Source organism: Gossypium hirsutum, chromosome A11 (assembly GCF_007990345.1).
Source record: "Gossypium hirsutum isolate 1008001.06 chromosome A11, Gossypium_hirsutum_v2.1, whole genome shotgun sequence".
In the NCBI taxonomy this organism is placed as follows: Eukaryota; Viridiplantae; Streptophyta; class Magnoliopsida; order Malvales; family Malvaceae; genus Gossypium; species Gossypium hirsutum.
Genome location: NC_053434.1, coordinates 108,883,924 through 108,909,422, shown reverse-complemented (window position 1 = coordinate 108,909,422; position 25,499 = coordinate 108,883,924). Strand labels below are relative to the sequence as shown.

At 33.2% G+C, this 25,499-nt stretch overlaps 4 non-coding genes across 4 annotated transcripts; all 4 read right to left on the bottom strand.

Moving 5' to 3' along the window:
• Positions 1-15,971: 15,971 nt before the first annotated feature.
• On the bottom strand, positions 15,972-16,056 carry LOC121210277 (small nucleolar RNA snoR114). Its single transcript, XR_005905397.1, has one exon. It is a non-coding gene; the product is annotated as a small nucleolar RNA snoR114 (small nucleolar RNA).
• An 8-nt stretch (positions 16,057-16,064) lies between these two features.
• On the bottom strand, positions 16,065-16,135 carry TRNAG-GCC (transfer RNA glycine (anticodon GCC)). The gene has a single exon. It is a non-coding gene; the product is annotated as a tRNA-Gly (tRNA).
• A 913-nt stretch (positions 16,136-17,048) lies between these two features.
• Positions 17,049-17,134, bottom strand: LOC121210273 (small nucleolar RNA snoR114). Its single transcript, XR_005905393.1, has one exon. It is a non-coding gene; the product is annotated as a small nucleolar RNA snoR114 (small nucleolar RNA).
• An 8-nt stretch (positions 17,135-17,142) lies between these two features.
• Positions 17,143-17,213, bottom strand: TRNAG-GCC (transfer RNA glycine (anticodon GCC)). The gene has a single exon. It is a non-coding gene; the product is annotated as a tRNA-Gly (tRNA).
• Between the last annotated feature and the right edge of the window lie 8,286 nt (positions 17,214-25,499).

The following is a 25,499-nucleotide window of genomic DNA, read 5'->3' as shown; positions in this document are numbered from 1 at the left end:
TCACTTACTTGCAATGGCTTTAAGTAGCTGAAATTTTTCAAGCTTTCATGGCCATTTTCTTGGAGGAAAAATCGGTGGAGAAGAAGGAGCAAAAAAAATGATAACCTTTTTCTTAGGTTTTATTGTAATCAAATTAGGCCACTTAGCTTTGACTTTCTCATCCCATTTTGTCCTTATGGCCGGCCAGCTCTATTTTAAGGGTCTATTTTCCCTTTAAAGACCCCCAATTTTGGTTCTCTAGCTATTTGACACCCTTAGCTATCAAAATAAGACTTTTGCACTTATGCGATTTAGTTCTTTTTCCCAATCAAGCATGCAATCGCTAAAATTAATTCACCAAAATTTTCATAATCTCATATAATCATGCCACAGCACATAAAATAATATTAAAAAATAATTTCTTCGACCTCGGATTAGTGGTCCCGAAACTACTGTTCCGACTGGGCCCAAAATCGGGCTGTTACAGTTTTGTTTAATAATTAATGTTAATAATCTATCAACTAACATTAAAATACATTCAAAATCAACTATGGAAGCCCCTTAGCATTTAACAATTTTACAAATTAACCCCCAGGCTAGCTAGATTAAGCTAATACGAGCTCAAAAACATAAAAATCAATAAAAACAGGATTTGAATACATACCATGCAAAGCTCCTATGTTGGCTGAACCTTAAAGCCATGAAAATGATGTTTATTTGTTTCAACTTTTAGTGGAGAAGACCACTAATGAAGATGATACCGATTTGTTTTATTTTAGCTTAAGTTTTATTAATTTAATTACTACTTTACCCTTAGTTATTAACTTACAAAACATCATGTCCATATTTGTCCACCTTCAAAAAAATAGTATAATTACCATATAAGTCCATTAATTTACCTTTCCATAGCCATTTAACCCTTTTAATTAATAGAATTCAACTTTTACACCTTTTACGATTTAGTCCTTTTTACCAAATTAACCATTTAGACTTCAAAATTTCTTAGCGAAACTTTAATAAGACTCTAATATAACCCCATATACTTGAAATAAATATTAAAATATTTATTCTCTCATTGAAATTGTGGTTCCGAAACCACAGTTTCTAACACCACTGAAAACGGGCTATTACACTTATGGTAGTCCACCCTCAACAAAGTTTCCCAAGCCCGTTCCCTTGACCTTCTAATCAACCCCCACGACCACCTTATTTATCTTACCTACAACATTCTCACCCTTTTGAAACTATGTTGTCGAAACTATTTTTTTTGAAAACGGGAAATCGACTTTTGAAAACGAAAAGTTGGGAGTCGCCACCAATCGTTTTTAATAGGGTGTGATTGAATCACCTCAAAACACGGTCGTTTTTAATAAATAAATAAATTTTTCAAAATGATGATTTTGGTCTGCGAAAATAGAAAACCGGTTCGGGAGACAGTTACGTACGAGGAAGGATTAGCACCCTCGACACGCCCAAAATTGGTACTTGATTGATTATTTAGTGTCTTAATGTCGAAAATTAAAGATTTGGACAGAGTTCAAAACGCGATCCTCCTTTTATTGGCTTTTAAAACATTTAGGTAAGTCAAATGTGTATTAAAGACCATCTCACCTCAAGGTAAAACATTACATCCAGTACGTTAGGACACAACATTTTTTACCCTCAATTGTGAGCTTGCCTTTAAAACGTGCGTTTTAGCCTTAAGAGGATATTCGAATATTTAAAACAAACGAAGAGAGCGAAACCCAGTACGTTAGGGCACGATTCTTCAAATTCTTTAAATACCGAACATTGCCTTTATTTTGAAAATTTTTGAGAAAAGATCAATAGATAAATGAATTAAGGACATAGATTTTTTTAAAAATGATGATAATAGACAACATGAAAATAATAATATGAGAATAATGCTAACCATATATAAATAATAAAAAATAATAATAATAGTAATTAATAGAAATAATTAATAAAACAACAGTAATAATAAATACAATAATGTAATAAACATTGTGCTAATAGTATTAATAATAATATTAAAAACATGATGATAATAACAAAAAATATGTTGACGATAACATTAAATATGGAGGATAATAGTAAAAAAAATGGAATAACAATGTTAAATTAGTAATAGTGAGAAATAGTAAATAATAATAATTTGATATAAAAATGGTAACCGATAATAAACAATGGTATAAAAAAAATAATATAATAAGTCTATGTATAATAGAAATTTATATTTAAAATAATTAACTTCGCTTAAAAATATATATAATTACATAATAAATATATAATAATAAATAAATAATATAATAATATGAAACATAACTCAAATTAATTAAATTAATAGAAAATAATAAAAAAACAAATATAAAATTAATGAGAATAAAGCTCAAATTAATTAATTTAACAGTAAAATAACAAAAATAAAAAAGGGGTTAAATTGAATTAAAAATGAAAATTTTAGGGCCAAATCAGAAAGGAAATAAAATAAGAGGTAAACTCCCTCTCTTTTCCCTTCTTTCGTTCGTGAAAAAAAATGTAAACGCCAAAGTAAACAAAATTGAATAATATAAAAAGTTACCTTAAAAATCTGATTTGTATTCTCTTTGATTTCGTATGTGTATTCTATACAAAAAAAATCCCTTACAATAGTTTTCCATGGCTTTTTGTAATACCCCTACCCGTATTCATTGCCGGAATAGGGTACAAGGCATTACTGGAGTTTACGAATTAATTTTTTTATATTCAATATAGCCCTTTTATAAATATCTAACCTTCCCTGTAATATTAAATCGAGACCAATCCACATCAACCAAATCAATTCAACATATTTTCATGATAAATTCATGCATTTATATAAGATAACGTCATCACATATCTATAACCAGGTTTGTTAACCATACTAATGGCTAACTTTACATTCATTTCACGTTAACATTTACTTTGTTAGCTTATACATGCCATTGATTTCCAAAATAAAGTTTCTTTATATACCGAAATCCTGAGGTTGACAGTGTGATGTGTCTCCGACCAAATCCGACCTCCGAGCTCTTAACACTACAAAACAGGGAAAAAGGAAATGGGGTAAGCACTTTGTGCTTAGTAAGCTCATGTAACAAGAATTATACTTACCTAATATTTTCAATACAATACAATAAACATCCATATATCCATTCAATGCATTATTACCGTAATATGCACAAACTCAACATTCAAGTTAGTACAATAATTTCCATGTACCAATAATATATATCATGATTGATGAGCTCATCAATACCATGATTTCCATTTCCTTGTTATTTTTTCATATTTATCCCGTTGAATTTATCGGAATTTCGATGGATTTTCAGAGGTACACTTTTAGTGTACAATTCCGGGTCCGTCAATTCATATTCATGTGCGCACATTTCCATTTCAGAGAGCACACTCCCGCGAACCTCAACCTTGCAGCTAGATTACCAGTCCAGGCTAAATCCCCTGCAATATAAACTCATAGAGTATTGTCGGGATTACCAGTCCAGGCTAAATCCCCTGCAACGACAATTACTCTAATGAGCTTGGATCTGAATTACCAGTCCAGGCTAAATTCAGACCCTAATTCGGATTACCCGTCCGGGCTAAATCCATTTTACACATATTTTTCAGGAGGGCTATATCAGGATAGGATCACCCGTCCGGGCTAGATCCTTTTTACCGTCAATTCCTTTTCAGAGATCCATCGAATTTTCCTTTCATTCAACCGGGATTTCTTCCCATTTTATCAAATATATCAATGTTTCATAAATTTCCATATAATGAACATTCAAATTATATTCACATCAATAACATGCAATCTCAAGCATTTAAGAATATAATTCAAGTTACACGAACTTACCTTGATACTTGTTTGTAAACAGTAAAAATCTATTAATCCCGAACTTTTTCCTTTCCTCGATCTAGCTTCGTATTTGAATCTTTTGGATTTGGTACAAAAATTATGAAATATGAGCTTAGAGAACCCTCCTATGGCGTTTTTAGCTACTGGAATTGAAGAGAAATGAAGAGAAATCTAGATATTTCCTATTTAGTCCTAGTTTTATTTAGTTAATTTTGCAATATTCCAATTTTACCCTTAATTTATCAATTTTTCTGCTGATTTCATACCCTTGCCGTCCAGCCCAAATAACTTTTGGGTCTAATTTCCTTTTAAATCTTTTCTCATTAGACTAATAAGCTATTTAATCACTCTAGCAACTTTTACACCTATTACAATTCAGTCCTTTTCATTTAATTGACTACCCAAACATTAAAATGTCCTAAAAAAATTTTAATACCACATTAATAACATTTCATAAATATTTATAAAATTATTTTCGACTCGATTTTACGAGATAGAGGTCCCGATACCTTATTTTACCCAATTTCTTCAATAATTTCTTTTTCTAACTAATCACTAAATCAATAAAATTTTCCTATCAATATTTTCATACGATTTTCCTATCATATAAATTTTCAAGCAAAAATATTGAAATAAATTTCTCTTTAAATCGGATCTATGGTTACGAAACCATTGTTCCGATAACCTTGAATTTAGGCCATTACACTTTTATAGCCAAATTTTACAACTTATAACAAGTAGGGTGATGGAGTTAGTGGGGGTGATAGAGGTAGTGGATGGTTTAGTAGGGTGTGGGGGTGATGGAGGTAGTGGATAGTTTAGTAGGGTGATAGAGTTAGTGGGGGTGATGAAGGTAGTGGATGGTTTGATTGGGCTGGTGGAGTTAGTGGTCGGTTTAATGGGGTGTTTAATTTGGGCTGGTTTGATTGCGCCCGGGCAGAAATTTGGTCCTACAGCTGCCCTTCTTTGCTCATTGTCGTGTAACGAGAATAGAGAAAAGATTTTAGAAGGGCCAAATTTGCCTGGGCTGGCTGAGTCTTGTCTTCTTTGTCGCAACCCACCGTACCTTATTGCTTCAAAACGCTCCGTTGCTGCTTTACAGAGATGTGATCTGCTGTAATTTGATCTGCTTTACTCCTGCTCAGTAAAGATAAGATCTTGTATGTTTAGCTTGCTCCACTCCTGCTCAGTGAATATAAGGCTAATGATTGGAATCTGCTCCATTGCCGATACATGGAGATAAGATTCATCAAATTTTGATCTGCTTTACTCCTGCTCTGCGAAGATAAGATCTAGTATATAGCCTGCTCCACTCCTGCTCAGTGAAGATAAGGCTGGTGGCTGAAATCTGCTCCATTGCGGATACATGGAGATAAGATTCACCAAAACTTGATCTGCTCCGCTCTTGCTCAGCGAAGATAAGATCTAGTATTTAGCCTGCTCCACTCCTGCTCAATGAAGATAAGGCTGGTGGCTGAAATCTGCTCCATTGTCGATACATAGAGATAAGATTCACCAAAATTTAATCTGCTCCACTCCTGCTCAGTGAAGATAAGGCTGGTGGCTGAAATTTGTTCCATTGCCGATACATGGAGATAAGACTTGCCAAAATTTGATCTGCTTCACTCCTGCTCAGTGAAGATAAGATCTAGTATGTTTAGCCTGCCCCACTCCTGCTCAGTGAAGATAAGGCTGGTGGCTGAAATCTGCTCCATTGCCGATACATAGAGATAAGACTTGCCAAAATTTGATCTGCTTCACTCCTGCTCAGTGAAGATAAGATCTAGTATGTTTAGCCTGCTCCACTCCTGCTCAGTGAATATAAGACTGGTGGCTGAAATCTGCTCCATTGCCGATACATGGAGATAATATTCACCAAAATTTAATCTACTCCGCTCCTGCTCAGCGAAGATAAGATTTAGTATTTAGCCTGCTCTACTTCTGCTCAGTGGGATAAGGCTTGCCAAAATCTGTAATTTTAATCAATCTTGCTACACTGTCCACTGGGGAATCCATCTGTAGAAGTGATTTCCTGTGGTTTATGCTTATGCTAAATGATTAGGATGCTATGATCAACATGAATCAAATGCCCCTAACTAAATGTATTATGAATGACATTTGTACGAATGCAGAATGTCATGAAAATAATCCCATTTTAATGCTTGGGCTACCATTACTCGTTGTCTGTTAAGGCTATCGCTTCACTGACATAAGTCTTTCTTGTTCAGCTGCTACTTTCTGACAGAAAACTCATAGAAACAATCCATTTTGTTCAACTGGTTTGCCCCACTATAATTTCAAGGTCCAGTCCACTGTACTTTATGGGATATAAGGCTTGCACCATCTTCAAACTCTCCTACTGCAACTCGGGGGGAATATAATCTGATTCCTCTTCAATTCATTCCCCCCACAAATTTAAGGGTACAAGATTTGACTCTTCTTCCATTAATTTGGTCTGCTACACCATTCTTGGGTGTCATGACCAGATGTATATGCTTGATATTTGCATGGATGCAAAATACCATCTTTCTCTCAAGAATGATCCCCTTTTAAAGCTTGGGTTGACATTGCTTGCTATTCGTTAAGATTGTACCTTCGATGCAATATTTGTCTCTGATATATTTGACAGAAAATCTTAAGGGGTAGTCCCTCAGACAATTCCTACATTTAGGCTCGGTAAATTCTAAACAACAGTCCTGTTTTAGGTTCCCGTATTATTTAGAATCTTCTAGAGTCATAAGCAGAATCTCCTTTGTGGAAATATTTTAATCTATATTTCAATGCGAAATACTTGAAAGAGATCATGGCAAAGGGATAAGAATGAAATTAATTAAGAGCATAGCTCACAACAATTAAAGTAATCGGAGATATCCAAGGTAATAAAATAAAAATGATTGGGGCGTATCTCGAAAAGAATAAGGCAACCAAGGATAGTAAACATGGGTAAGATAGAAAATTAAGTGCCCCAGATATTGCAGCCTGAGCTTCTCTGTACAAACTTCTTGATAACCATTTGAGCTCAACATGTGTTTAGGTGATCCGAAGTATTTGTCAATGCCCCAAGATGTAGCATACTTCCTCATTGTTAACTCAGGCATAGTAAGACTACTGTATGCCCCACTTTCAATCCAAATTCGAGCCGCCCTTTTCGGGTTTTCAACTCAAATCCCCTTTGGTCTCAAAGCGCCCTTTGCGGGTTTTCGCCTTGGCCTCTCCTCTCATTTGCTTTGCTTTTCTTTTTCTTTTTTATTTTTCTCTTCTTTTTCCTTTTTCTTTTTTCTCTTTCCTTTTTCTCTTCTTTTTTTTTGAAAGTGAAGCATTCTTTGATTAAATCCAAGTTCACAGGGTCAGGTAAGTTCTTGCCATTTATCTTAATCAACATCAATGCCCCCACCAGGGATAAGGTTATTCCCAATTTGACATTCATTTTCACTGAGATCCTTTTGTATGGGAAGGATCCTTCTCAAAACTAAGTTTTCTTGATGAAATTTTCTGGAATGATCTTTCCGTCATCACTTCGTATCATTTGACCGTAACGGATAATTTTTGACCTCCTTTTTCAATCAGGTTCACTTGATCATCGAAATTGGATTTACTCAACTTTGACGAAACTCGTGGAGAAGAGACCTTGCCAAAATTGCATTCATTCCATAAATCAATGAAAAACGTTGCCCCGGTGGAGGTTCTGATAGAGGCTCCCATGATCTTTTTTTTTTGCACCGTTCATTTTCGGGCGATATGGTATTTAATATTGAACAGCCCGGATGCTTCAGATATTGTACTACTATTTAAATTTAGTACATCGTCAGATATAGTCCCTTTCGGTACTCCATACTAACATAGAAAATGCTGGCTATTGACCTCGCATCATTGACATATGAGGCAGCTTCTGTCCACTTGGCAACATAATCAACGACCACAAAAAGAATCGATACTCGTCAGAGGCTTTTGGCGAAATCAGCCTGACAGCACACATGCCCCATATAGAAGAAGATTATGGGTTTCACTGATTCTTGGCAACATGAGGTTTGCTTCTCATCTTGTTCACCGTCATCAACAGATCAGAAGATAAGCTACAATCTTAGTCATCTTCAAAGTCTTGAGGTCTCACTAAACACATATCTCGCTCAAAAAAAGATTCTAAGTTAGCAACAGTGTCACTCATATCATTGATATCTGGAGACCTGTTATAAGGATGAAAGAAAATTTGAAGAAATAGAGAAACCAAGAATATTTATTCGTATGGTATGATCATGAATGAAATGGAAAAGAACAGATGTTTGAAATAAGAAACAAAAGAATGTATTTCATTGAAATAAAGACGCTAGACATAAGCCTATTTCACAAAAGGATTCTTATTGCCTCTAGGCTTAAAGCAACAAGTGTGTTTTGAATATAACTCTAGATTAGCCCTAAAAAATACAAGGATCTCTTCCACCATCCCATCGTTTAGAACACTCCCAAGTATGCAAAGGTGAATGCTTGTCAAATTCTTTTATCCGCATCATTGATTATTGCGTTTACCCCCTCATCAGCATGGTTGGGTAACAGATTTTCTATGCCAGACCTGTTGTCGAACTTCACAATACCCATTTAAACGAGCCTTTCGACTAACTTCTTAAAAGGGATGCAATTTTCTATCGACTGCAACAGGTTTTGAGTAGAACGGTGCTACAACATGTGCATCAAATAATCTTTTGTATAGCTCCTTATATATCACTGGGATAGTGGTAAACTGTATCATCTTTGTATTTCTCTTTGTGCTGGGCTCCTGCCTTGGTGCAACTTGTTGGCTGTGACTACCGTTCTCGATTAATTAACGGTGACAGGTTTTGAATAGCCTGAGCTCACATTGCTTACCTCACTTTCCTTTTTCTTTAGGGCTGACCTTCTCGTGCTTTCCCCTGTTTCTATCTTCTCGCACCTTATTGCATTTTCTATCATTTCACCAGACATCACTATGTCTGCGAAACTCTTAGTCGCGCTCCTCAACATATGATTAATGAAATGTGCCTTCAAGGTATTAATAAATAGCATAGTCATTTCTTTTTCCAGCAGTGGTGGTTGGACTTACGTAGCGACTTCCCTCCACCTCTGGGCGTATTTCCTGAAGCTTTCACTTGACTTTTTCTCCATGTTCTGTAATGTAATCCTGTCAGGCGCTATATCGGTCACATGGCCATACTGTTTCATGAAGGCCTGTGCCAAATCCTTCCATAATTTGACCTGAGCATGGCTCAACTGATTGTACCATTTGGCTGCGGCCCCCAGTCAAACTATCCTAAAAATAGTGAATCAACAATTGGTCATTGTTGACATATCCCGTCATTCTCTGACAGAACATTGTAATGTGAGCATCAGGGCAGCTGGTTCCATTATATCTTTCAAATTCTGGCATCTTCAACTTCGGAGGAAGTACTAAGTTCGGGACCAAACTGAGTTCCTTTGCGTCAACTCCGCAGTAAAGATCAGCACTTTCTAGCTCCTTGAACTTCTCCTCTATCCATTTGCACTGATCCTCGAGCTGCTTTGGGAGCTCCGCCCTTACTTTTTCCCCTTCAACCTCATCGAAATTAGGGATCGTGGGATTTGCCATATTGTCTCCAAGGTTAGAGCACGAGCCTGTTGAGAAGTTTATCGGTGCCGAAGTGCCGACTTGATGCAGAGGTTTAACATTAACAGACACCCTTGGTGGCTGTGTTTGAATGTTTACTGAGGCAAAGCTTGTAGGACAAGCAGAGCCATCGTTGTCATTCCAATATCACCCATAGGGCCCTTTCCTTTGTCAGACCCTCCCTTCAGCAGCTGTGTTAGCTGGCTCATCATGTTGTTCTGTGACTCAAGCATGTTTTTCTGGGACTCTAGCATTTAATCCCTCATCTCCTGCTGGATCTTAGCCAGCTGTTCTTGCATCTGAGCTTGCAGTTGCTCTTGCATCTCCTTTTGTATTTGTTCTAATTTCTCTAACCTCTGATCCATAACCCTTGTTTCCTCCTTGTATAGTAACGATGTTCCAGGGTAACTAGATAAATTATCACTAATTAATAGGGTTCTTTTGTGTAACTTAATGTTTATGATGTTATACAATGCAAATGCATAACATGAATGCAAAAAGGAGACATCGATTCGAATTCAGTTCCATTTAGAAAACTTCACTGAAAAATAAAATCTTTTACATAAAATGAATTACATATACGGTATTGCCCTAACACCCAAAGCTTTTACTTTCCTAAGAAGGCAGGTTAACTCTCGCCCCCGATCTGACACTAATTCATATTTAACTCCTAGCACATCTGCTTGGACCGCCAAAGTCTGCAAATGATCAACCACCTCTCATATCTGAGCTATAGCTTCGCCCATGAGGTAATCCCTATCACGGACCTGATCCTGAGATCGGTGAAGTTGCTCCCCTAGTTGCTCATTATTTGCTTCCAATAATTCAATCTGATTCTCAGAGTTCTGAAGTGTAGTCTCAAGTTCTTCTACTTTCCCCTTCAAATTCTCGATCTTACTTTGGCTAGCCTTTAATTCAATCACTGAGTTACGACTCCAATGTTGCTATAGTGTCATTTCTAACTCTGCCACCCGAGCTCTTAACATCTATTTTTCATTCTGGCTATCGTCTAAACTCTTTTTACAAGCGACTTCTCGAGCTTGAGCATCATGAAACTTTTTCTCCCACCAATCAGCCCTAGCCTTTTCTTCTTAGATTTCTTGCTTCCACTGTTCAGACGTTTTACCCAAGCTAGCATTTCTCATTGACTTATACAGCTGCTTGTAATCAGTCTTCAGACTATCCAGGTCCACCTCAACCTCTCTCTTTCTCTTCTTTAAATTCTCAGCCTCGGATTTTTAAGCATCAACATCTAGCTTTAAATACACCTTTTCCTCCTTCAACTGCTCTATTTTTCTTTTGAACTCCGAGGTTTTCTTTTCAAAGTCTTGCTTTATGATTTCCAATTCGGAGAGGACCACTCGCAGATATTCCTCTATCGGTCGAGCTTCTACTAAATTTAGCCTAGGGATATTGTCGTTAACCCTTCTACTCCACCATTCATTATATTCAAGAGTCACCATTGGATTCACAGCAAATCTCTTTATTTGGCAAGTTTGGTTCCAGGTATTATAAATCTCGCAGCTCTTTTTCTTGGAGTCTTTCTCCCCATACGAGAACCCACTCTGAGCTAACCTATGCGTCATCGGTATAAATTGTCTCGATCTATATTGTCTCAATACAAGCAGAGGGGCATATCCAACGGCTCCCCAAATCCCCAACAAAGGGACCCAATCATAACTCCCACATCGGTAGAGAATCTCATCGGAAACCATCCAAGGGTTTTTTATTCGATATCCTCCTTTTGGAGATTTTAAAGTATCGCCATCCATTTTCCCTCTGTTATGTCATCTCTTCTCGATATAGTCACTATCTCCTTCAAAGGTGAGTAATCTCCGAGAAAAGGTCGGTAAGAGGCTTTTTCTACCCTCCAAAAGTGGCTATGAAACCACACTAACAAGAGTTGTGCACACCCAATAAATCTGCCTTCACTTGCCCTCCGACATGCACTCAAAGATCTGAAAGTCTCAGGCAAGATTACAGGAACAGGAGTGACTCCCTTACCAAATCGGTCAAATAGATCGACGACTGCTTCATCTACATGCCTTAAAGCTTTAGGGAAAATAACCAAACCGTAGACGCTCAAGGTAAAGACATCAACTCTTTTCTTCATATCAGGGTGTGCCAGGATCAGATCTCTCAAATTTTCTCAAGGGATGCACTTTCCATTGCCTTTCTGCTGGACTCGAGCTGCAACCCACTGCTTACTCATCCCAGTGATGTTCATCAACCTCTTTACAAAGGTTGAGGTATTGACAGCTCTAGAATAAATCTTATCAACTTGAAACCTCGGACAACGAAGCAAGGCTGTATACTCCTCGACAGTAGGTGCTAAATCCACCTTTCCGAAAGTAAAACAACTGTAGGCGGAACTCCAAAATTGAGCCATGGCGTGGAACAAATACCTATCTACCTTAACATCGAGGAGATAAGAAATATCACCATAATTACATTAGAGTAGCTGCTTCATCTCCTCATTCTAGTAACTCCATAATTCTTTCAACTCCTGAAGATCATTCTGAACCACACTAATAAAGGTAAAGTCCCATAACTCCGACGTGTACTCCTTTGTCAAACTGTCACCTTTCTCTAACTGTGCATTTTCCGACCATCTTTGGACAAACGCGTTGTCTTTCACTTTATCAAGAAATTCGTTCTTCATGGCAAAACTTTTTATTAGTAACCGATCCGTATATCGACACCTCATTTTATGATGAAAATGTTATGCTATCACTTAAAGAAAGAAGGAAAAACACAAGTCAGAATTATGCATAAGAATAGAAATCAAAGCAATCAAGAAATTATCAAACGCCTATTCGGGAAACCACTAGGGCTAGGTGTAATTCTACCTAAGGCGGGTTCCTACAGCTCACTATATGTGGTTTAATTCTAGAGTAAAGGTACCTGAACCAGCAGATTCCTCGACCCTCGCCCATTATAGGTTCATATGGATCAAGTTCAGTTCAGGGGAATACATTTCCTTATGCCCGTGCGGAGGTGAAAATCTCACGAAGACATAAGAACGGATGTATTCCGGAAGCGATCCCCTAGCCCATGCGGAGGTGAAAACCTCACAAAAGCATAGTTTCTCACTCCCACTTAAAAGGTGTGACCACAACGGTCATGCGATATGATGCGAGGGTATATAAAAAATTCAACGAAAAAACAAACTCAACAAGGGCACAGAAAATGCAAAGCGATGATCGTGTATTTTAGAAAAACCGAATTTCAAAATTTCGACAAGAGGACAGAAAATAATCAATTTACAGCTCTACCTCTTATTGGTCCCCAGTGGAGTCGCCAAGCTGTCGAAACCATTTTTTTTGAAAACGGGAAATCGACTTTTGAAAACGAAAAGTTGGGAGTCGCCACCAATCGTTTTTAATAGGGTGTGATTGGATCACCTCAAAATACGATCGTTTTTAATAAATAAATAAAATTTTCAAAACGACGATTTTGGTCTGCGAAAATAAAAAACTGTTCGGGAGTTAGTTATGTACGAGGAAGGATTAGCACCCTCGACACGCCCAAAATTGGTACTTGATTGATTATTTAGTGTCTTAATGTCGAAAATTAAAGATTTGGACAGAGTTCAAAACGCGATCCTCCTTTTATTGGCTTTTAAAACATTTAGGTAAGTCAAATGTGTATTAAAGACCATCTCACCTCAAGGTAAAACATTACATCCAGTACGTTAGGACACAACATTTTTGACCCTCAATTGTGAGCTTGCCTTTAAAACGTGCGTTTTAGCCTTAAGAGGATATTCGAATATTCAAAACAAACGAAGAGAGCGAAACCCAGTACGTTAGGGCACGATTCTTCGAATTCTTTAAATACCGAACATTGCCTTTATTTTGAAAATTTTTGAGAAAAGATCAATAAATAAATGAATTAAGGACATAGATTTTTTTTAAAATGATGATAATAGACAACATGAAAATAATAATATGAGAATAATGCTAATCATATATAAATAATAAAAAATAATAATAGTAATTAATAGAAATAATTAATAAAACAACAGTAATAATAAATACAATAATGTAATAAACATTGTGCTAATAGTATTAATAATAATATTAAAAACATGATGATAATAACAAAAAATATGTTGACGATAACATTAAATATGGGGGATAATAGTAAAAAAATTGGAATAACAATGTTAAATTAGTAATAGTGAGAAATAGTAAATAATAATAATTTGATATAAAATGGTAACCGATAATAACCAATGGTATAAAAAAATAATATAATAAGTCTATGTATAATAGAAATTTATATTTAAAATAATTAACTTCGCTTAAAAATATATATATTTACATAATAAATATATAATAATAAATAATATAATAATATGAAACATAACTCAAATTAATTAAATTAATAGAAAATAATAAAAAAACAAATATAAAATTAATGAGAATAAAGCTCAAATTAATTAATTTAACAGTAAAATAACAAAAATAAAAAAGGGGTTAAATTGAATTAAAAATGAAAATTTTGGGGCCAAATCAGAAAGGAAATAAAATAAGAGGTAAACTCCCTCTCTTTTCCCTTCTTTCGTTCGTGAAAAAAAATGTAAACGCCAAAGTAAACAAAATTGAATAATATAAAAAGTTACCTTAAAAATATGATTTGTATTCTCTTTGATTTCGTATGTGTATTCTCTCAAAAAAAATCCCTTACAATAGTTTTCCATGGCTTTTATAGCCAAATTTTACAACTTATAACAAGTAGGGTGATGGAGTTAGTGGGGGTGATGGAGGTAGTGGATGGTTTAATAGGGTGTGGGGGTGATGGAGGTAGTGGATAGTTTAGTAGGGTGATGGAGTTAGTGGAGGTGGAGGTAGTGGATGGTTTGATTGGGTTGGTGGAGTTAGTGGTCGGTTTAGTGGGGTGTTTAATTTGGGCTGGTTTGATTGCGCCCGGGCAGAAATTTGGTCCTACATATGTTGTTTCACGGATTCTTCAAACGAGCTCTACATTCTCAATGACTAAAACGACCATTATACGAAACTTACTCTCAACTTTACCCAAAACAGTTTGGTTCCATGCTCCCTTTCTCTCTCCGGTTCATCCATGCTCGACTTCCAATCAAGTTTGCTTAGGAATATCCAAGAAGGTCGTCAGAAAATAAAAAAAATGAAAGGAATAATCTACATAATTCTGTAAAAGTTCAAAAATGGAAAGAAATATTTTGAATATAATGAATTCAATTTATGTTTAGATTAGATTAAGGATATGGTTTTTTTATATTAATTAGTTAGATCCAATTTTAGTTTCAAAATTAAGTTATATTCAAATCGAGATTTGATTAAGAATATGAAAAGAGAGAAAAATAAATGGAAGAATAAAAGGAAGTTAAAGAAATAAAAAGAAAAAAATTAAATTGTTCAAAAAAATAAAAAAGTATAAGGACTAGTTTTAACAAATGAAAAACAGAGAAAAACTATGTTAAAAGAAATGGAGAAGGGAGGAAAACAGAGGGAGAAGGAGAAGAGAATGGAAAAAAAAAAGAAAGTTCAAAAAACATAAAAGAAGATAAATTAAATTATTCAAAACGAAAAAAACATGGAAACTAATTGTATAATTTAACCTAAAATTTTCATTTGAAATGATGATTTAACGTGTCACTCTGCTTACCGTTACACCGTTAACGACAATTAACGCTCGATGATTAAAATGTTACAACAGGATAACGTAAGTGACTAAAACGTAACATTTCAAATATAAGTTACTAAAAAGCAACCTAAGACAAACAAAAGTTACTATTTTGGTAGTTTACCCTAAATTAAATTAGTTGTTTCTCAAATACCTGAAAAAAAGTAAACTACCATTAGTCACTAAATTATAGATGAGCTTTCATTTTGGTCATTTAACTAAAAAAAATTACAATTTGATCATTAAACTATTCAAAATTTTTTATGTAAGTATTGGACCGTTAAAGTTGATGTTATATGGCTTTTTCTATTTGCAATGTCTGAATTAATCAAAAGCTCTGTTTCTCATTCTCTTTATATTTTAATTTTTTTTCATGAAATAACTTTGGATATCATAGATTTGCGAACCAAAATTCAAATAGTTTTTTTTATCTTCGACAATGTTTGTAAAATCAACTTGTATCTAAGCTATGTTCTTTTACTTGTTGATGAGTACTAATCCACAGCATCGATTGTCAAATCATCGCTTAGAGATCGTTGATAGAACTTAAAATAAACTTAACAACCTAGTGATTTAAATGAAGTCTTTCAAATAGTCTAGTGATCAAATTGTAACTTTTTTTAGTTAAATGACCAAAATAAAAAGTTGCAAATAGTTTAGTGACTAATAGTGAATTTATCCAAAAATGGATATTCTTTGCTTTTCTTCCAATTTTCTTAGTCTTCCCAGGGGGAGGCTAAGGCCCCTTCAACTCGTACTTCCACCCACAAATACGTTTTATTTGAAATATTAGAAAAGTAAAAGGGAATAAAAAAATAAGAAAGAAAATGAAAGTAGCTCAGCGCGCAGTTTCTCATCGTTTAATCGGTGAGAGCGATGGAACCCTACCATCACAAGAGCGCGGTTCTCTTCATTGCTCCAACGACATGCACCAGCCGGGAATCGAACCCGGGTCTGTACCGTGGCAGGGTACTATTCTACCACTAGACCACTGGTGCTTCGGTGCCTACACGTGTTAACAATTTATATATTTAGTTTTCTACTTAGACGCGTTGGACAATTGTAATAGATTTAGAGCAACGGAAACATTTCAAATAATATATTAACTTTGTGTCAAATTTTCTGAAAAAAAGTTATTTTTATTTCTCAAAGTAAAAGCAGGTGGAAGGAACCTCTGCTGCAGTACTGCTGTTAGTAGCAGAAACAAACAGCATTTGGGTGATAAATTAGCCAGTAAATTATGGATAAGTTTTCGTTTTGGTCATTTAATTAAAAAATATTATAATTTGATCACTGAACTATTAAAATTTTTTATTTAAGTCATTGGACCGCTAAAGTTGATGTTATACGGCTTTTTTTATTTGCAATGTCTGAATTAATCGAAAACTCTCTTTCTCCTTCTCTTCATATTTCAGTTTTTTTTTCATGAAACAACTTTGAACACCATGAATTTGTGAACTAAAATTCAAATAATTTCTTTTATCATCGACATTGTTTGTCAAACCAACTTGGATCTAAACTATATTCTTCTACTCGTTGATGAGTATTAATCCGCCACACTAATCGTCAAATTATCGCTTAGAGCTCATTGATAGAACTTAAAAAAAACCTTAACAGCCCAATGACTTAAATAAAAACTTTTAAATAGTCCAGTGACTTAAATGAAAAGTTTTAAATAGTTTAGTAATCAAATTGTAACTTTTTTTAGTTAAGTGACCAAAATAAAAAGTTACAAATAGTTCAGTGACTAATGGTGCAGTTTACCCAAAAATGAATATCTTTGCTTTCATCCAATTTCCTTCGTCTTGCCACGGGCAGGACAAGGCCCATCCAACTCGTACTCCCCCCCCCCCCCCACCCCCAAAACAAAAATACGGGTTGTTTTAAAATATTAGAAAAGTAAAAAAGAAGAAGCTCAGATGCGCAGTTTTTCATCGTTAAATCGGTGAGAGCGATGGACCCTAACCATCACAAGAGCGCGGTTCTCTTCATTGCTCCAACAGAATGCACCAGCCGGGAATCGAACCCGGGTCTGTACCGTGGCAGGGTACTATTCTACCACTAGACCACTGGTGCTTCGCTGGCTGTAAGTGTTAACAATTTATATATTTAGTTTTCTACTTAAACGCGTTGGACAATTGTAATAGATTTAGAGCAACGGAAACATTTCAAATAATATATTTAACTTTGTGTCAAATTTTCTGGAAAAAAAAGTTTAAAGATTTTTATTTCTCAAGGTAAAGCAGGTGGTAGAAACCTCTGCTGCAGTACTGCTGTTAGTAGCAGAAACAAACAGTACTCAGGTGATAAACAACAAACCTCTTTCATTTTCAAACTTGTAGCTATAAATTTCAGACAGCAAAACAACACAACCCTGCTTATTTGTTTTATTTTGGTAATGCAGGCTTCTCTCACCGAACCCCTCATTGATGTAACCAAAACCCTACTAATTGATACAAACTTCTAGGTTTTCAGTTGTTGCAGGGTTCATTCACCCCACCCCAAACCTCATATTGTGCTCGTACAAGACGTGAACTAAAGTAAATACTTATGGAATCATATCAAATATGTTGTTGCAATCCACCGGTCTTCTTAACTGCACTTCGATACTCGATGAATGAGCAGTTCCCAATGCGGATTCTAAATCAAAGATATAAACCAAGTATTGTGGCCATTGCACGTCCACCTGCCATCTCATCTTAAATAATAATGTCACGTAACTTTTACTTAATTTTTATTTATTATGGAGGCAATTATGTGAGCAACGGTTCGAGTAGTGCCACAATTAGTGGTCACTATAATTAGAGACTATGACAAACAACATAATTTGATATTTTAGAGTTGGAAATTTTTTGGAACAAAATTTTTAGATGGTGAATCTTGTTAATATTGTAGAAGTATAATGATTTATCTATAAAAAACAACCCGTTTAAATTAACATATCTTGAAAATTAAGTCAGGTTAAGCAACATATCTTTAATTTTAATATTGTTTAACACATTCGTTTTAAGATTGTATATATAAAAAGATTCTAATTAGTAACTTTTATATATATATATTATATTAGAAGGTCTAAGACTGCAACTAACTAATGTGAATATTTTTTTTTCTAACACAACATATATATATATTGATTGATTTCATTTATTAAACTCATACTTTTATAAAAATATATATAATAAATTATTTCAATAATTTTCTCATTTCAATTACCTAATATTTTATTAATAATTTTAATTTAAGTTATCTCAATAATTAACCATTAAAACTTATCACATAAAAATTGATGATTTTGAAATAATTTCACGTCTCATAATTTATTTTATTTTTTATCACATAGAAACTAATAATTTTAAAAATAAATTTGAATTAATTAGAATTTTTTTTAAAAAAAATAAAATTAATATGCAACTAAAAAAACAAACATGAATTTAAATAAAGAAATAGAATATATTTACCTTATAAAAGAACATGCGGTTACATGTGGATAAAAAACAGAGGCACAATTTTTATTAAATTTAATATTTAGTTTAAAGTTAAAATTTTCATAGAAAATTTAATTAAATAATATATTTTTATTTAACTTTAAAAATATATTTTAAAGTATGAAATTCAAAAACAAAACATAATATGATATTATCATAAATATTAATAATATTTTATTAAAATAAAGTTAAACAATATTTATCTTAATATTAAATTCAAAATTTATTATCATAAAAATAAAAAAATTATTTAATTATCATAAAAATAAATATTATTTATCTTAATATTTATTTGATGATCATAGTTATTAAATGCTTACTTCATCTACATTTAAAATGTAAGTTCATATATCTTATTTACTATATTATATTAAATTGTGTTTAATATAAAATAAATTTAATAATATTCATATTATTTTTGCTTGAAAATTTATTTTTTTAATTTTTTAAAAAAAACTGTTATATATTTTAAATTATCTTATGTAATAATTTTTAAATATTTCACTTCTACCTACAGCACTATCCAATAAACAAAGATTAGTGTTTTTTTTTCTCATAAGTCAAATGTATGCTTTTACATTATTTAAAATTTTATTTCTAAAATTAAAAAAATATTAGATATATATGATTTCTAATATTAAATAGTAAAAAATAAAAATTATTTATAACTACTTTTTAAAGTTAAAAATTATTTTAAACTTTATTATAAGAGTTTTATTTTTCAAATTACATTCCTAATAATTAAAGCATAAATTATATTCATAATATTATAAATATATCATCTTTCAAAAACTCAAATATATATTTTTAATTTGTTTATATTTTTTAAATATTATTTGATTAATAATTTTGTTTAATATTTTATTATTTAAATAATAATAATTTTATAAAACACATAAGTAATCCATACATTGCACACAGGAGAAAAAAACTAGTTATATATAAAACAAAGTTTTTACATAAATATGGAAATTAAACTTTGTTGGCTTAGCTCATTGTTTAACGGATAGTTGAAAATAAACAACTTTTTTTTATAAGGAGAATAAGGAAATCAAACTGTTTTAATCAACAAACTCTTACATTTACACGAGAAGTATCTATTTTATCTTCTAATAATAGTTTCTTAACATGAAAATTAGAGAAATCAATAATTCCAAATTCAGCATCCTCACTAGTACAAGTTTTAACTAGTTAATCGGCCACCATATTCCCTTCTCTTGGAACATATTGGAATTTTACCATTTGAATATGCCTTGTTACTTTGTTAATCTTTCTAATAAGAGTAATGGATGGATAATTTGCGTTGCTCTCCTTTATCATTTCAATAGCCATCATACAATCACTTTCTATGAGTACCTTAGTGTAGTTTCTGATTCAAGCTATTTCTAACCTATGTAAGATAGTCCATAGTTCTGAATTAATTACATTTTCTCGACCAATAAACCTTTTAAACCCTACCACCCAGTTGGCGTGAGAATCTCGACTCCCGCAGTTGTCGATCTATTTCCATCATTATTAAAAGCTCCATCCGTGTTTATTTTAACCCAACCCGAATTAGGCGGACACCATTTGACCCCCACAGCCAGACTTGCTCTCAATCTATCCTTGTTTGTAGCAGCATCCCTGATCCTACCGATAAAAGACTTTGACCTGCGAATTATCTCCTCAAGAGTGCCGCTACATTGCTGGAAAATAAGCATATTCCTATTATTCCACAGTGACCAACACAAAACAGCAAAGCTTATGCTACAGTCAACAATCCCATCCCGAAATTCAATCTCGCATTTCAAATTAGATTTAATCCAACCTAACAAGTACAGGGTAAGAAATACGATAGATAATTTTGAGAAATCACCTGACTCCACACAGCAACCGCACCCTGGCAATCCCTTAAGGCATGGAGTATGGTCTCTTGTGTCGCCTCACACAGTGCACATCCGGCATCATTTGTTAAATTCCTCCTAGCTCTTTCTTCATTCGTTTGACATTTCCGATGCATCACCAACCACATGAAATGTTTAATTCTCGGTGGTAAATCATTCTCCCAAACTACTCTCCAGTCTTCATTAACAGTGACGCCATCCATTGGAACTAAACTATTATACACCGTCTTAACGGAGAATTTGCCAGTTCCATTCGATTTCCACAGGCAGCCATCAACACCCAACTCGACATGTGGTGGAGGGCACCTTGCAATGTACTCCAAAACTTCACTGGTAAAATAGCTCTGCAAAACAGTCCAGTTCCAACAAACCATCTGAATCGACCAAATCAGCTACCTTAAGATGAGCGGGAAGAACTGATCCATCTAGCACATGATTGCTAAGTGGCCCTCCCTCAGGAATCCAACAATCATACAAGAAATTAGCCGTCTGCCCATCACCAATACTCCAACAAGTGTTATTCCTAAAACGTTCCCAAATTCTAGATAGAGAACGCCAAACATATGAGGAATTGGATTTATATATTGATTGAGGAAAAATACCATCAACCTTATACTTACTGCGCAAGATTCTGACCCAAAGTGAATCCAAGTTAGTGACTAATTGATAAGCAAGTTTCATGAGAAAGGATATGTTCTGGGGAACTAATCTTCCCAACCCAAGTTCCCCAACCTTCATCGGTTGGCAACAAGTATCCCATTTGCAAGATGCATCTTTCTTTCACTCCTCGTTGATCCCCAAACAAAATTCCTTACAATCAGCTCAATCTTCTCGCACACTCCAACAAGAACCATTACCGGTTGCATAAAATACCCAGGAATGGCCAGCAAAATCGATTTAGCCAGCATGACTCTACCTGCCAATGAAAGTAACTTAGCATCAAACTCATTCATCCTAATTAAAATTTTTGGTGAATGTCCACCTGCTAATTAAAACTCTTTTCTCTATAAGAATGCTGAATTAATGAATGAAATTCGTCGAAACTTTTGTGCTTACTCGGGTCACAAAATGAATTCTGGGAAATCTAAGATCTTTTTCTCGGCTAATATGGAGGAACCAACTAGAAGTTCTCTTAGTTTTAAAACCATGAAGATGATCCAGTTAAAAATTTCAGTTTTATTAGGATGATCCTTGAATCATGTTTCAATCACAAATAGCATTGTGAACATAAATACCAAATTTCAATAAGAAAGCCAATCACACGCATAATTATGTTCCATTGTAAACATAATTCCCCTTTTATAGGGTACATTAATTTACAATAAAAAAAAACAAATGTATTGTTAATTTATAAAAGCATTAAATTGCAGACTTTAAAAATAAAACAACCAAATATAATAAAAAAAGAAGAAGAAGAAGAAAGAAAGAATTACAAATATATTCTGTTTTTATCCTATAAATAAGATCTTTATTTAGTAAGATATTATGAGATCCAAAACAATCAATAGCTGAAATTAAATATCAGAAAAATAAACTTCACTAAACCTTTGATCTTGTCACATCGGATTTATGAGAAAAATGTAGTAAAATTAGGAAAATGTGTGGTAACCTTTTAATTAAATAACAAGTAAGAGTAAAAAGAAAAGTATTTAATATATATTAATTATAAAATATAATAAATAAAAGTTAAACCTTTCACGGCGAATATTTAAATTTTTTTTCATTTTATTTATTTTTAAAAATTATGATTAAATCTTTCCCTACTTATATATTTTTAAATTTTATTTAAAATTTTATCCATACATTTAATTTTATTTAATTTCATTTATATTTACAAAAAATATTATAAAAATAAGTGTTATTTAAGCATATAATGCGGTTTGACTTTTAAAAATTTATAAGTTATTTATATTTTAATTAAAATTTACTTTAATATTTTTAATATATTTGATTAAGTTGAATTATTATTACTGATAATTATTTCATGCTAATTTCTTTCAGAAAAAAATAGTTATTTCATGCTATCAATTTTTGTTTGTATAATCATTATTATATTTTATTTCACAATTTGTCAAAATTAGTGTAATGGTAAGAAGGTGAGAATATAATTCTTAGGTTTTGGTTTAAAAACCCATCAATATGAAAATGAATATTTTTTAAGAAGCAATAATTTGTTACTGGAAGTGAGAAAATTAAATAATTTTTTTCTAAGTATGAATAATTTGTCTGGAAGTGGGGAAGTTAAGCGGAAAGAATATTTCTAGAGAATAAATTAAGTAATTTCAATTCAACACATTTTTTATACACTAAATATTAACTATATTACAATTTATATTTATTTAATTCTTTGTAATAGTAGAATGATTAAATCGATCCATTTAATGATAGAGTGACTAATTTAATCATGTCCTTATGATACAAGGACCTCTCAGGTACTTTAACCTAACAATTAGTATTCATAAAATTAATAAGTGTTGAGTCCAATGATAAGATATTTTTAGATACGCTAATTCAAACTTTGAAGATGACATTATTGGGAGGGAGTTTATATCTCAACAAGTAAAAAATTATATATATATATTTAGCTATTTTAATTATTTTAACTTCTCACATATGGTACATTTGTTATTTTTTTAAAAACAAATATAAATTAATCTATATATTTTTCTTGTTAAATACAATACGTTAAAAGTTAATTTAATATATATTTATTAAAATATAAATTCAACTAGTGCATTGTGTCACAGGTTGCGGATCAAAGCCTGTGACCAATGCATAAGAAACATCCTATGGAGGTCAACCGATTAAATAGGGCTCATTAGACCTACTTAAACTGATCCGATTCGTGGAACATATAAAGAAGCCCATTTACTTGAAGCCTTGTGACCCAGTGGACCACTTCAGTAAAACTATAGTTACTATGGTTAATATTTGTGAACTTAAGGGATAAGATTGTATAGAGTTTAAATCCCTTAGGACTCTCATCTTATAGATAAGTTTTAATCTTAATTGTCAATGTAATTTAAACCGTATTGTTGGATTTGGGAGCGCTCAACCATAATTAGAGTTCTTGCCCCTCAATTCTAATCTCATTCATTGTTATTGAATATATTTTAGAGTATTTACTCAAACACCTTGTGTACATTGCTTTCTTGTGGCTTTTCTATTCGATTCTGGCTCATTTGTCTTTTGAGTTTGCTTTCACTTTATTTTGGTGCCTTAGATTGTGAATTCTCATTCTTGAGAGTAAGGCTAAATTAGGCGAATTTGAAGCAAAAAAATCGTCTAAAGCAGCATGATTTTCCAGACTTAAGTTTTCACCCCTGTGACAGTTGGTACCCAAGTTAAGGCTTGAAGGCGCTAGTTAAAATGACGAAAGGAGTAGACGAGCAAATTGAGCTTAGGGAGACCAGTGGTAGGGACAAGAAAGCTAGTATATTGAGGGATATGCTATCAGCTTTGGAAGGTCACGTGATGAATCTCGAAGAATCTATGGGTAATGTGAAGGAAACACTCGAGGCAGTTGAGGGATATACTGATAAGTTGAACTTAGTGAAAGAGCAGTTCAAGGAATTTGTAGTGGATACTCTTGGTTCCAATATGGAAACGATACAAGGGATACTCAATTCCAATATGGATAAGCTCACAGTGAGGGATAATGCTTTCGAGGCCATGGTGACGGCTTTAAAGGATCAGGTTGCGAAGCTCAAGGGGGAGCTTTTATTCATAAAGCTGCTTTAGGAATGAGGTGTTGGTTGCGGCACCCCAAGCCTAAGGTAAATGTCCTTAAGTTGAAAGAGTTTAATGGGATGAAATCTGCAAAGGATGTGGACAACTTTTTGTGGGTAATGAAGCAATACTTCCGTACTAAAGACATCGTGGATGATGCTACTGAGGTAAATATTGTTGCTATCTATTTTACTGATGTCACTCTTTTATGGCGGTGTTGTAGGTCCACTGATGAGAAATGTGTAACAGCCTAATTTTCAGTGGTGTCGGAACAGTGATTCGAGATCACTAAATCAGACAAATGAGTAGGAAATATTATTAATTTAGTGAGTATAAGTTAAATGTGAAGTTAGGAAAAATTTTGAAATAGTGAAATGTACAAAATATATATATTAAAATAATTAGAATTGAAAACGAGGTATCGAGACCTCGAGAATTTTAAATCGAGCCATAAATATTTTTATAAATATTTATGGAGTGTTAATAAGTTAGTATTAAAGTTTCGTCAAGAAATTTTAAAGTACTGATAACTAATTGAACAAAAAGGACTAAATTGTATCAAATGCAAAATTGTGGGAAATGATTAAATAGCTTAAATGATAAAATAAAGAGGGTTTAAAAGGGAAATAGACCCAATGTCTATTTGGGCTGGATGGCAAGAGCATGAAATCACCAAGAAAATAAGGGTAAAATTGCAAAATTGCAAAATTTACTTAATAAAGCTAGGACTAAAGTGGAATTATCTAGATTTCTCTTTATTTTTCTGCATTCTCATCAGCAAAAACACCATGTAAGAGTTCCCTTAAGCTGGTTTTTCATATTTTTACTGCAAGTAAGTTCAATTCTTGATTATTGCTTGAAATTTTTGTGTTTTTGTGACTTTTACAACTAGGTCCATTTATTGAATTCATTAGTTCTTGATTCTATCAAAAGAAATTGAAAGTTTCTATGAATATGTGATGGAAGTATATGATGATTTGATATAGAATTAGAGCTTTAAATTGTTTATATGCTGATTTTATTGAAAGAATTGAATAGAAAGTGAATGTTTAGGACCTAAATTGTAAAAGAGTTTGAAGTTAGAGTTTTATGTGGAAATTCTGAATTTCAATAGTTATGAAATAACTTATAATGTCTAGGAAAAGTATTAATTGAGAAAGTTAGTTTAATTGAGGGGATAATTAAGTAAGGACTGAATTGTATGAATTGTGAAATTTGGGGCAAAATGAAAATCAACATTTTGCACTAAAACAGTTTTGGACAGC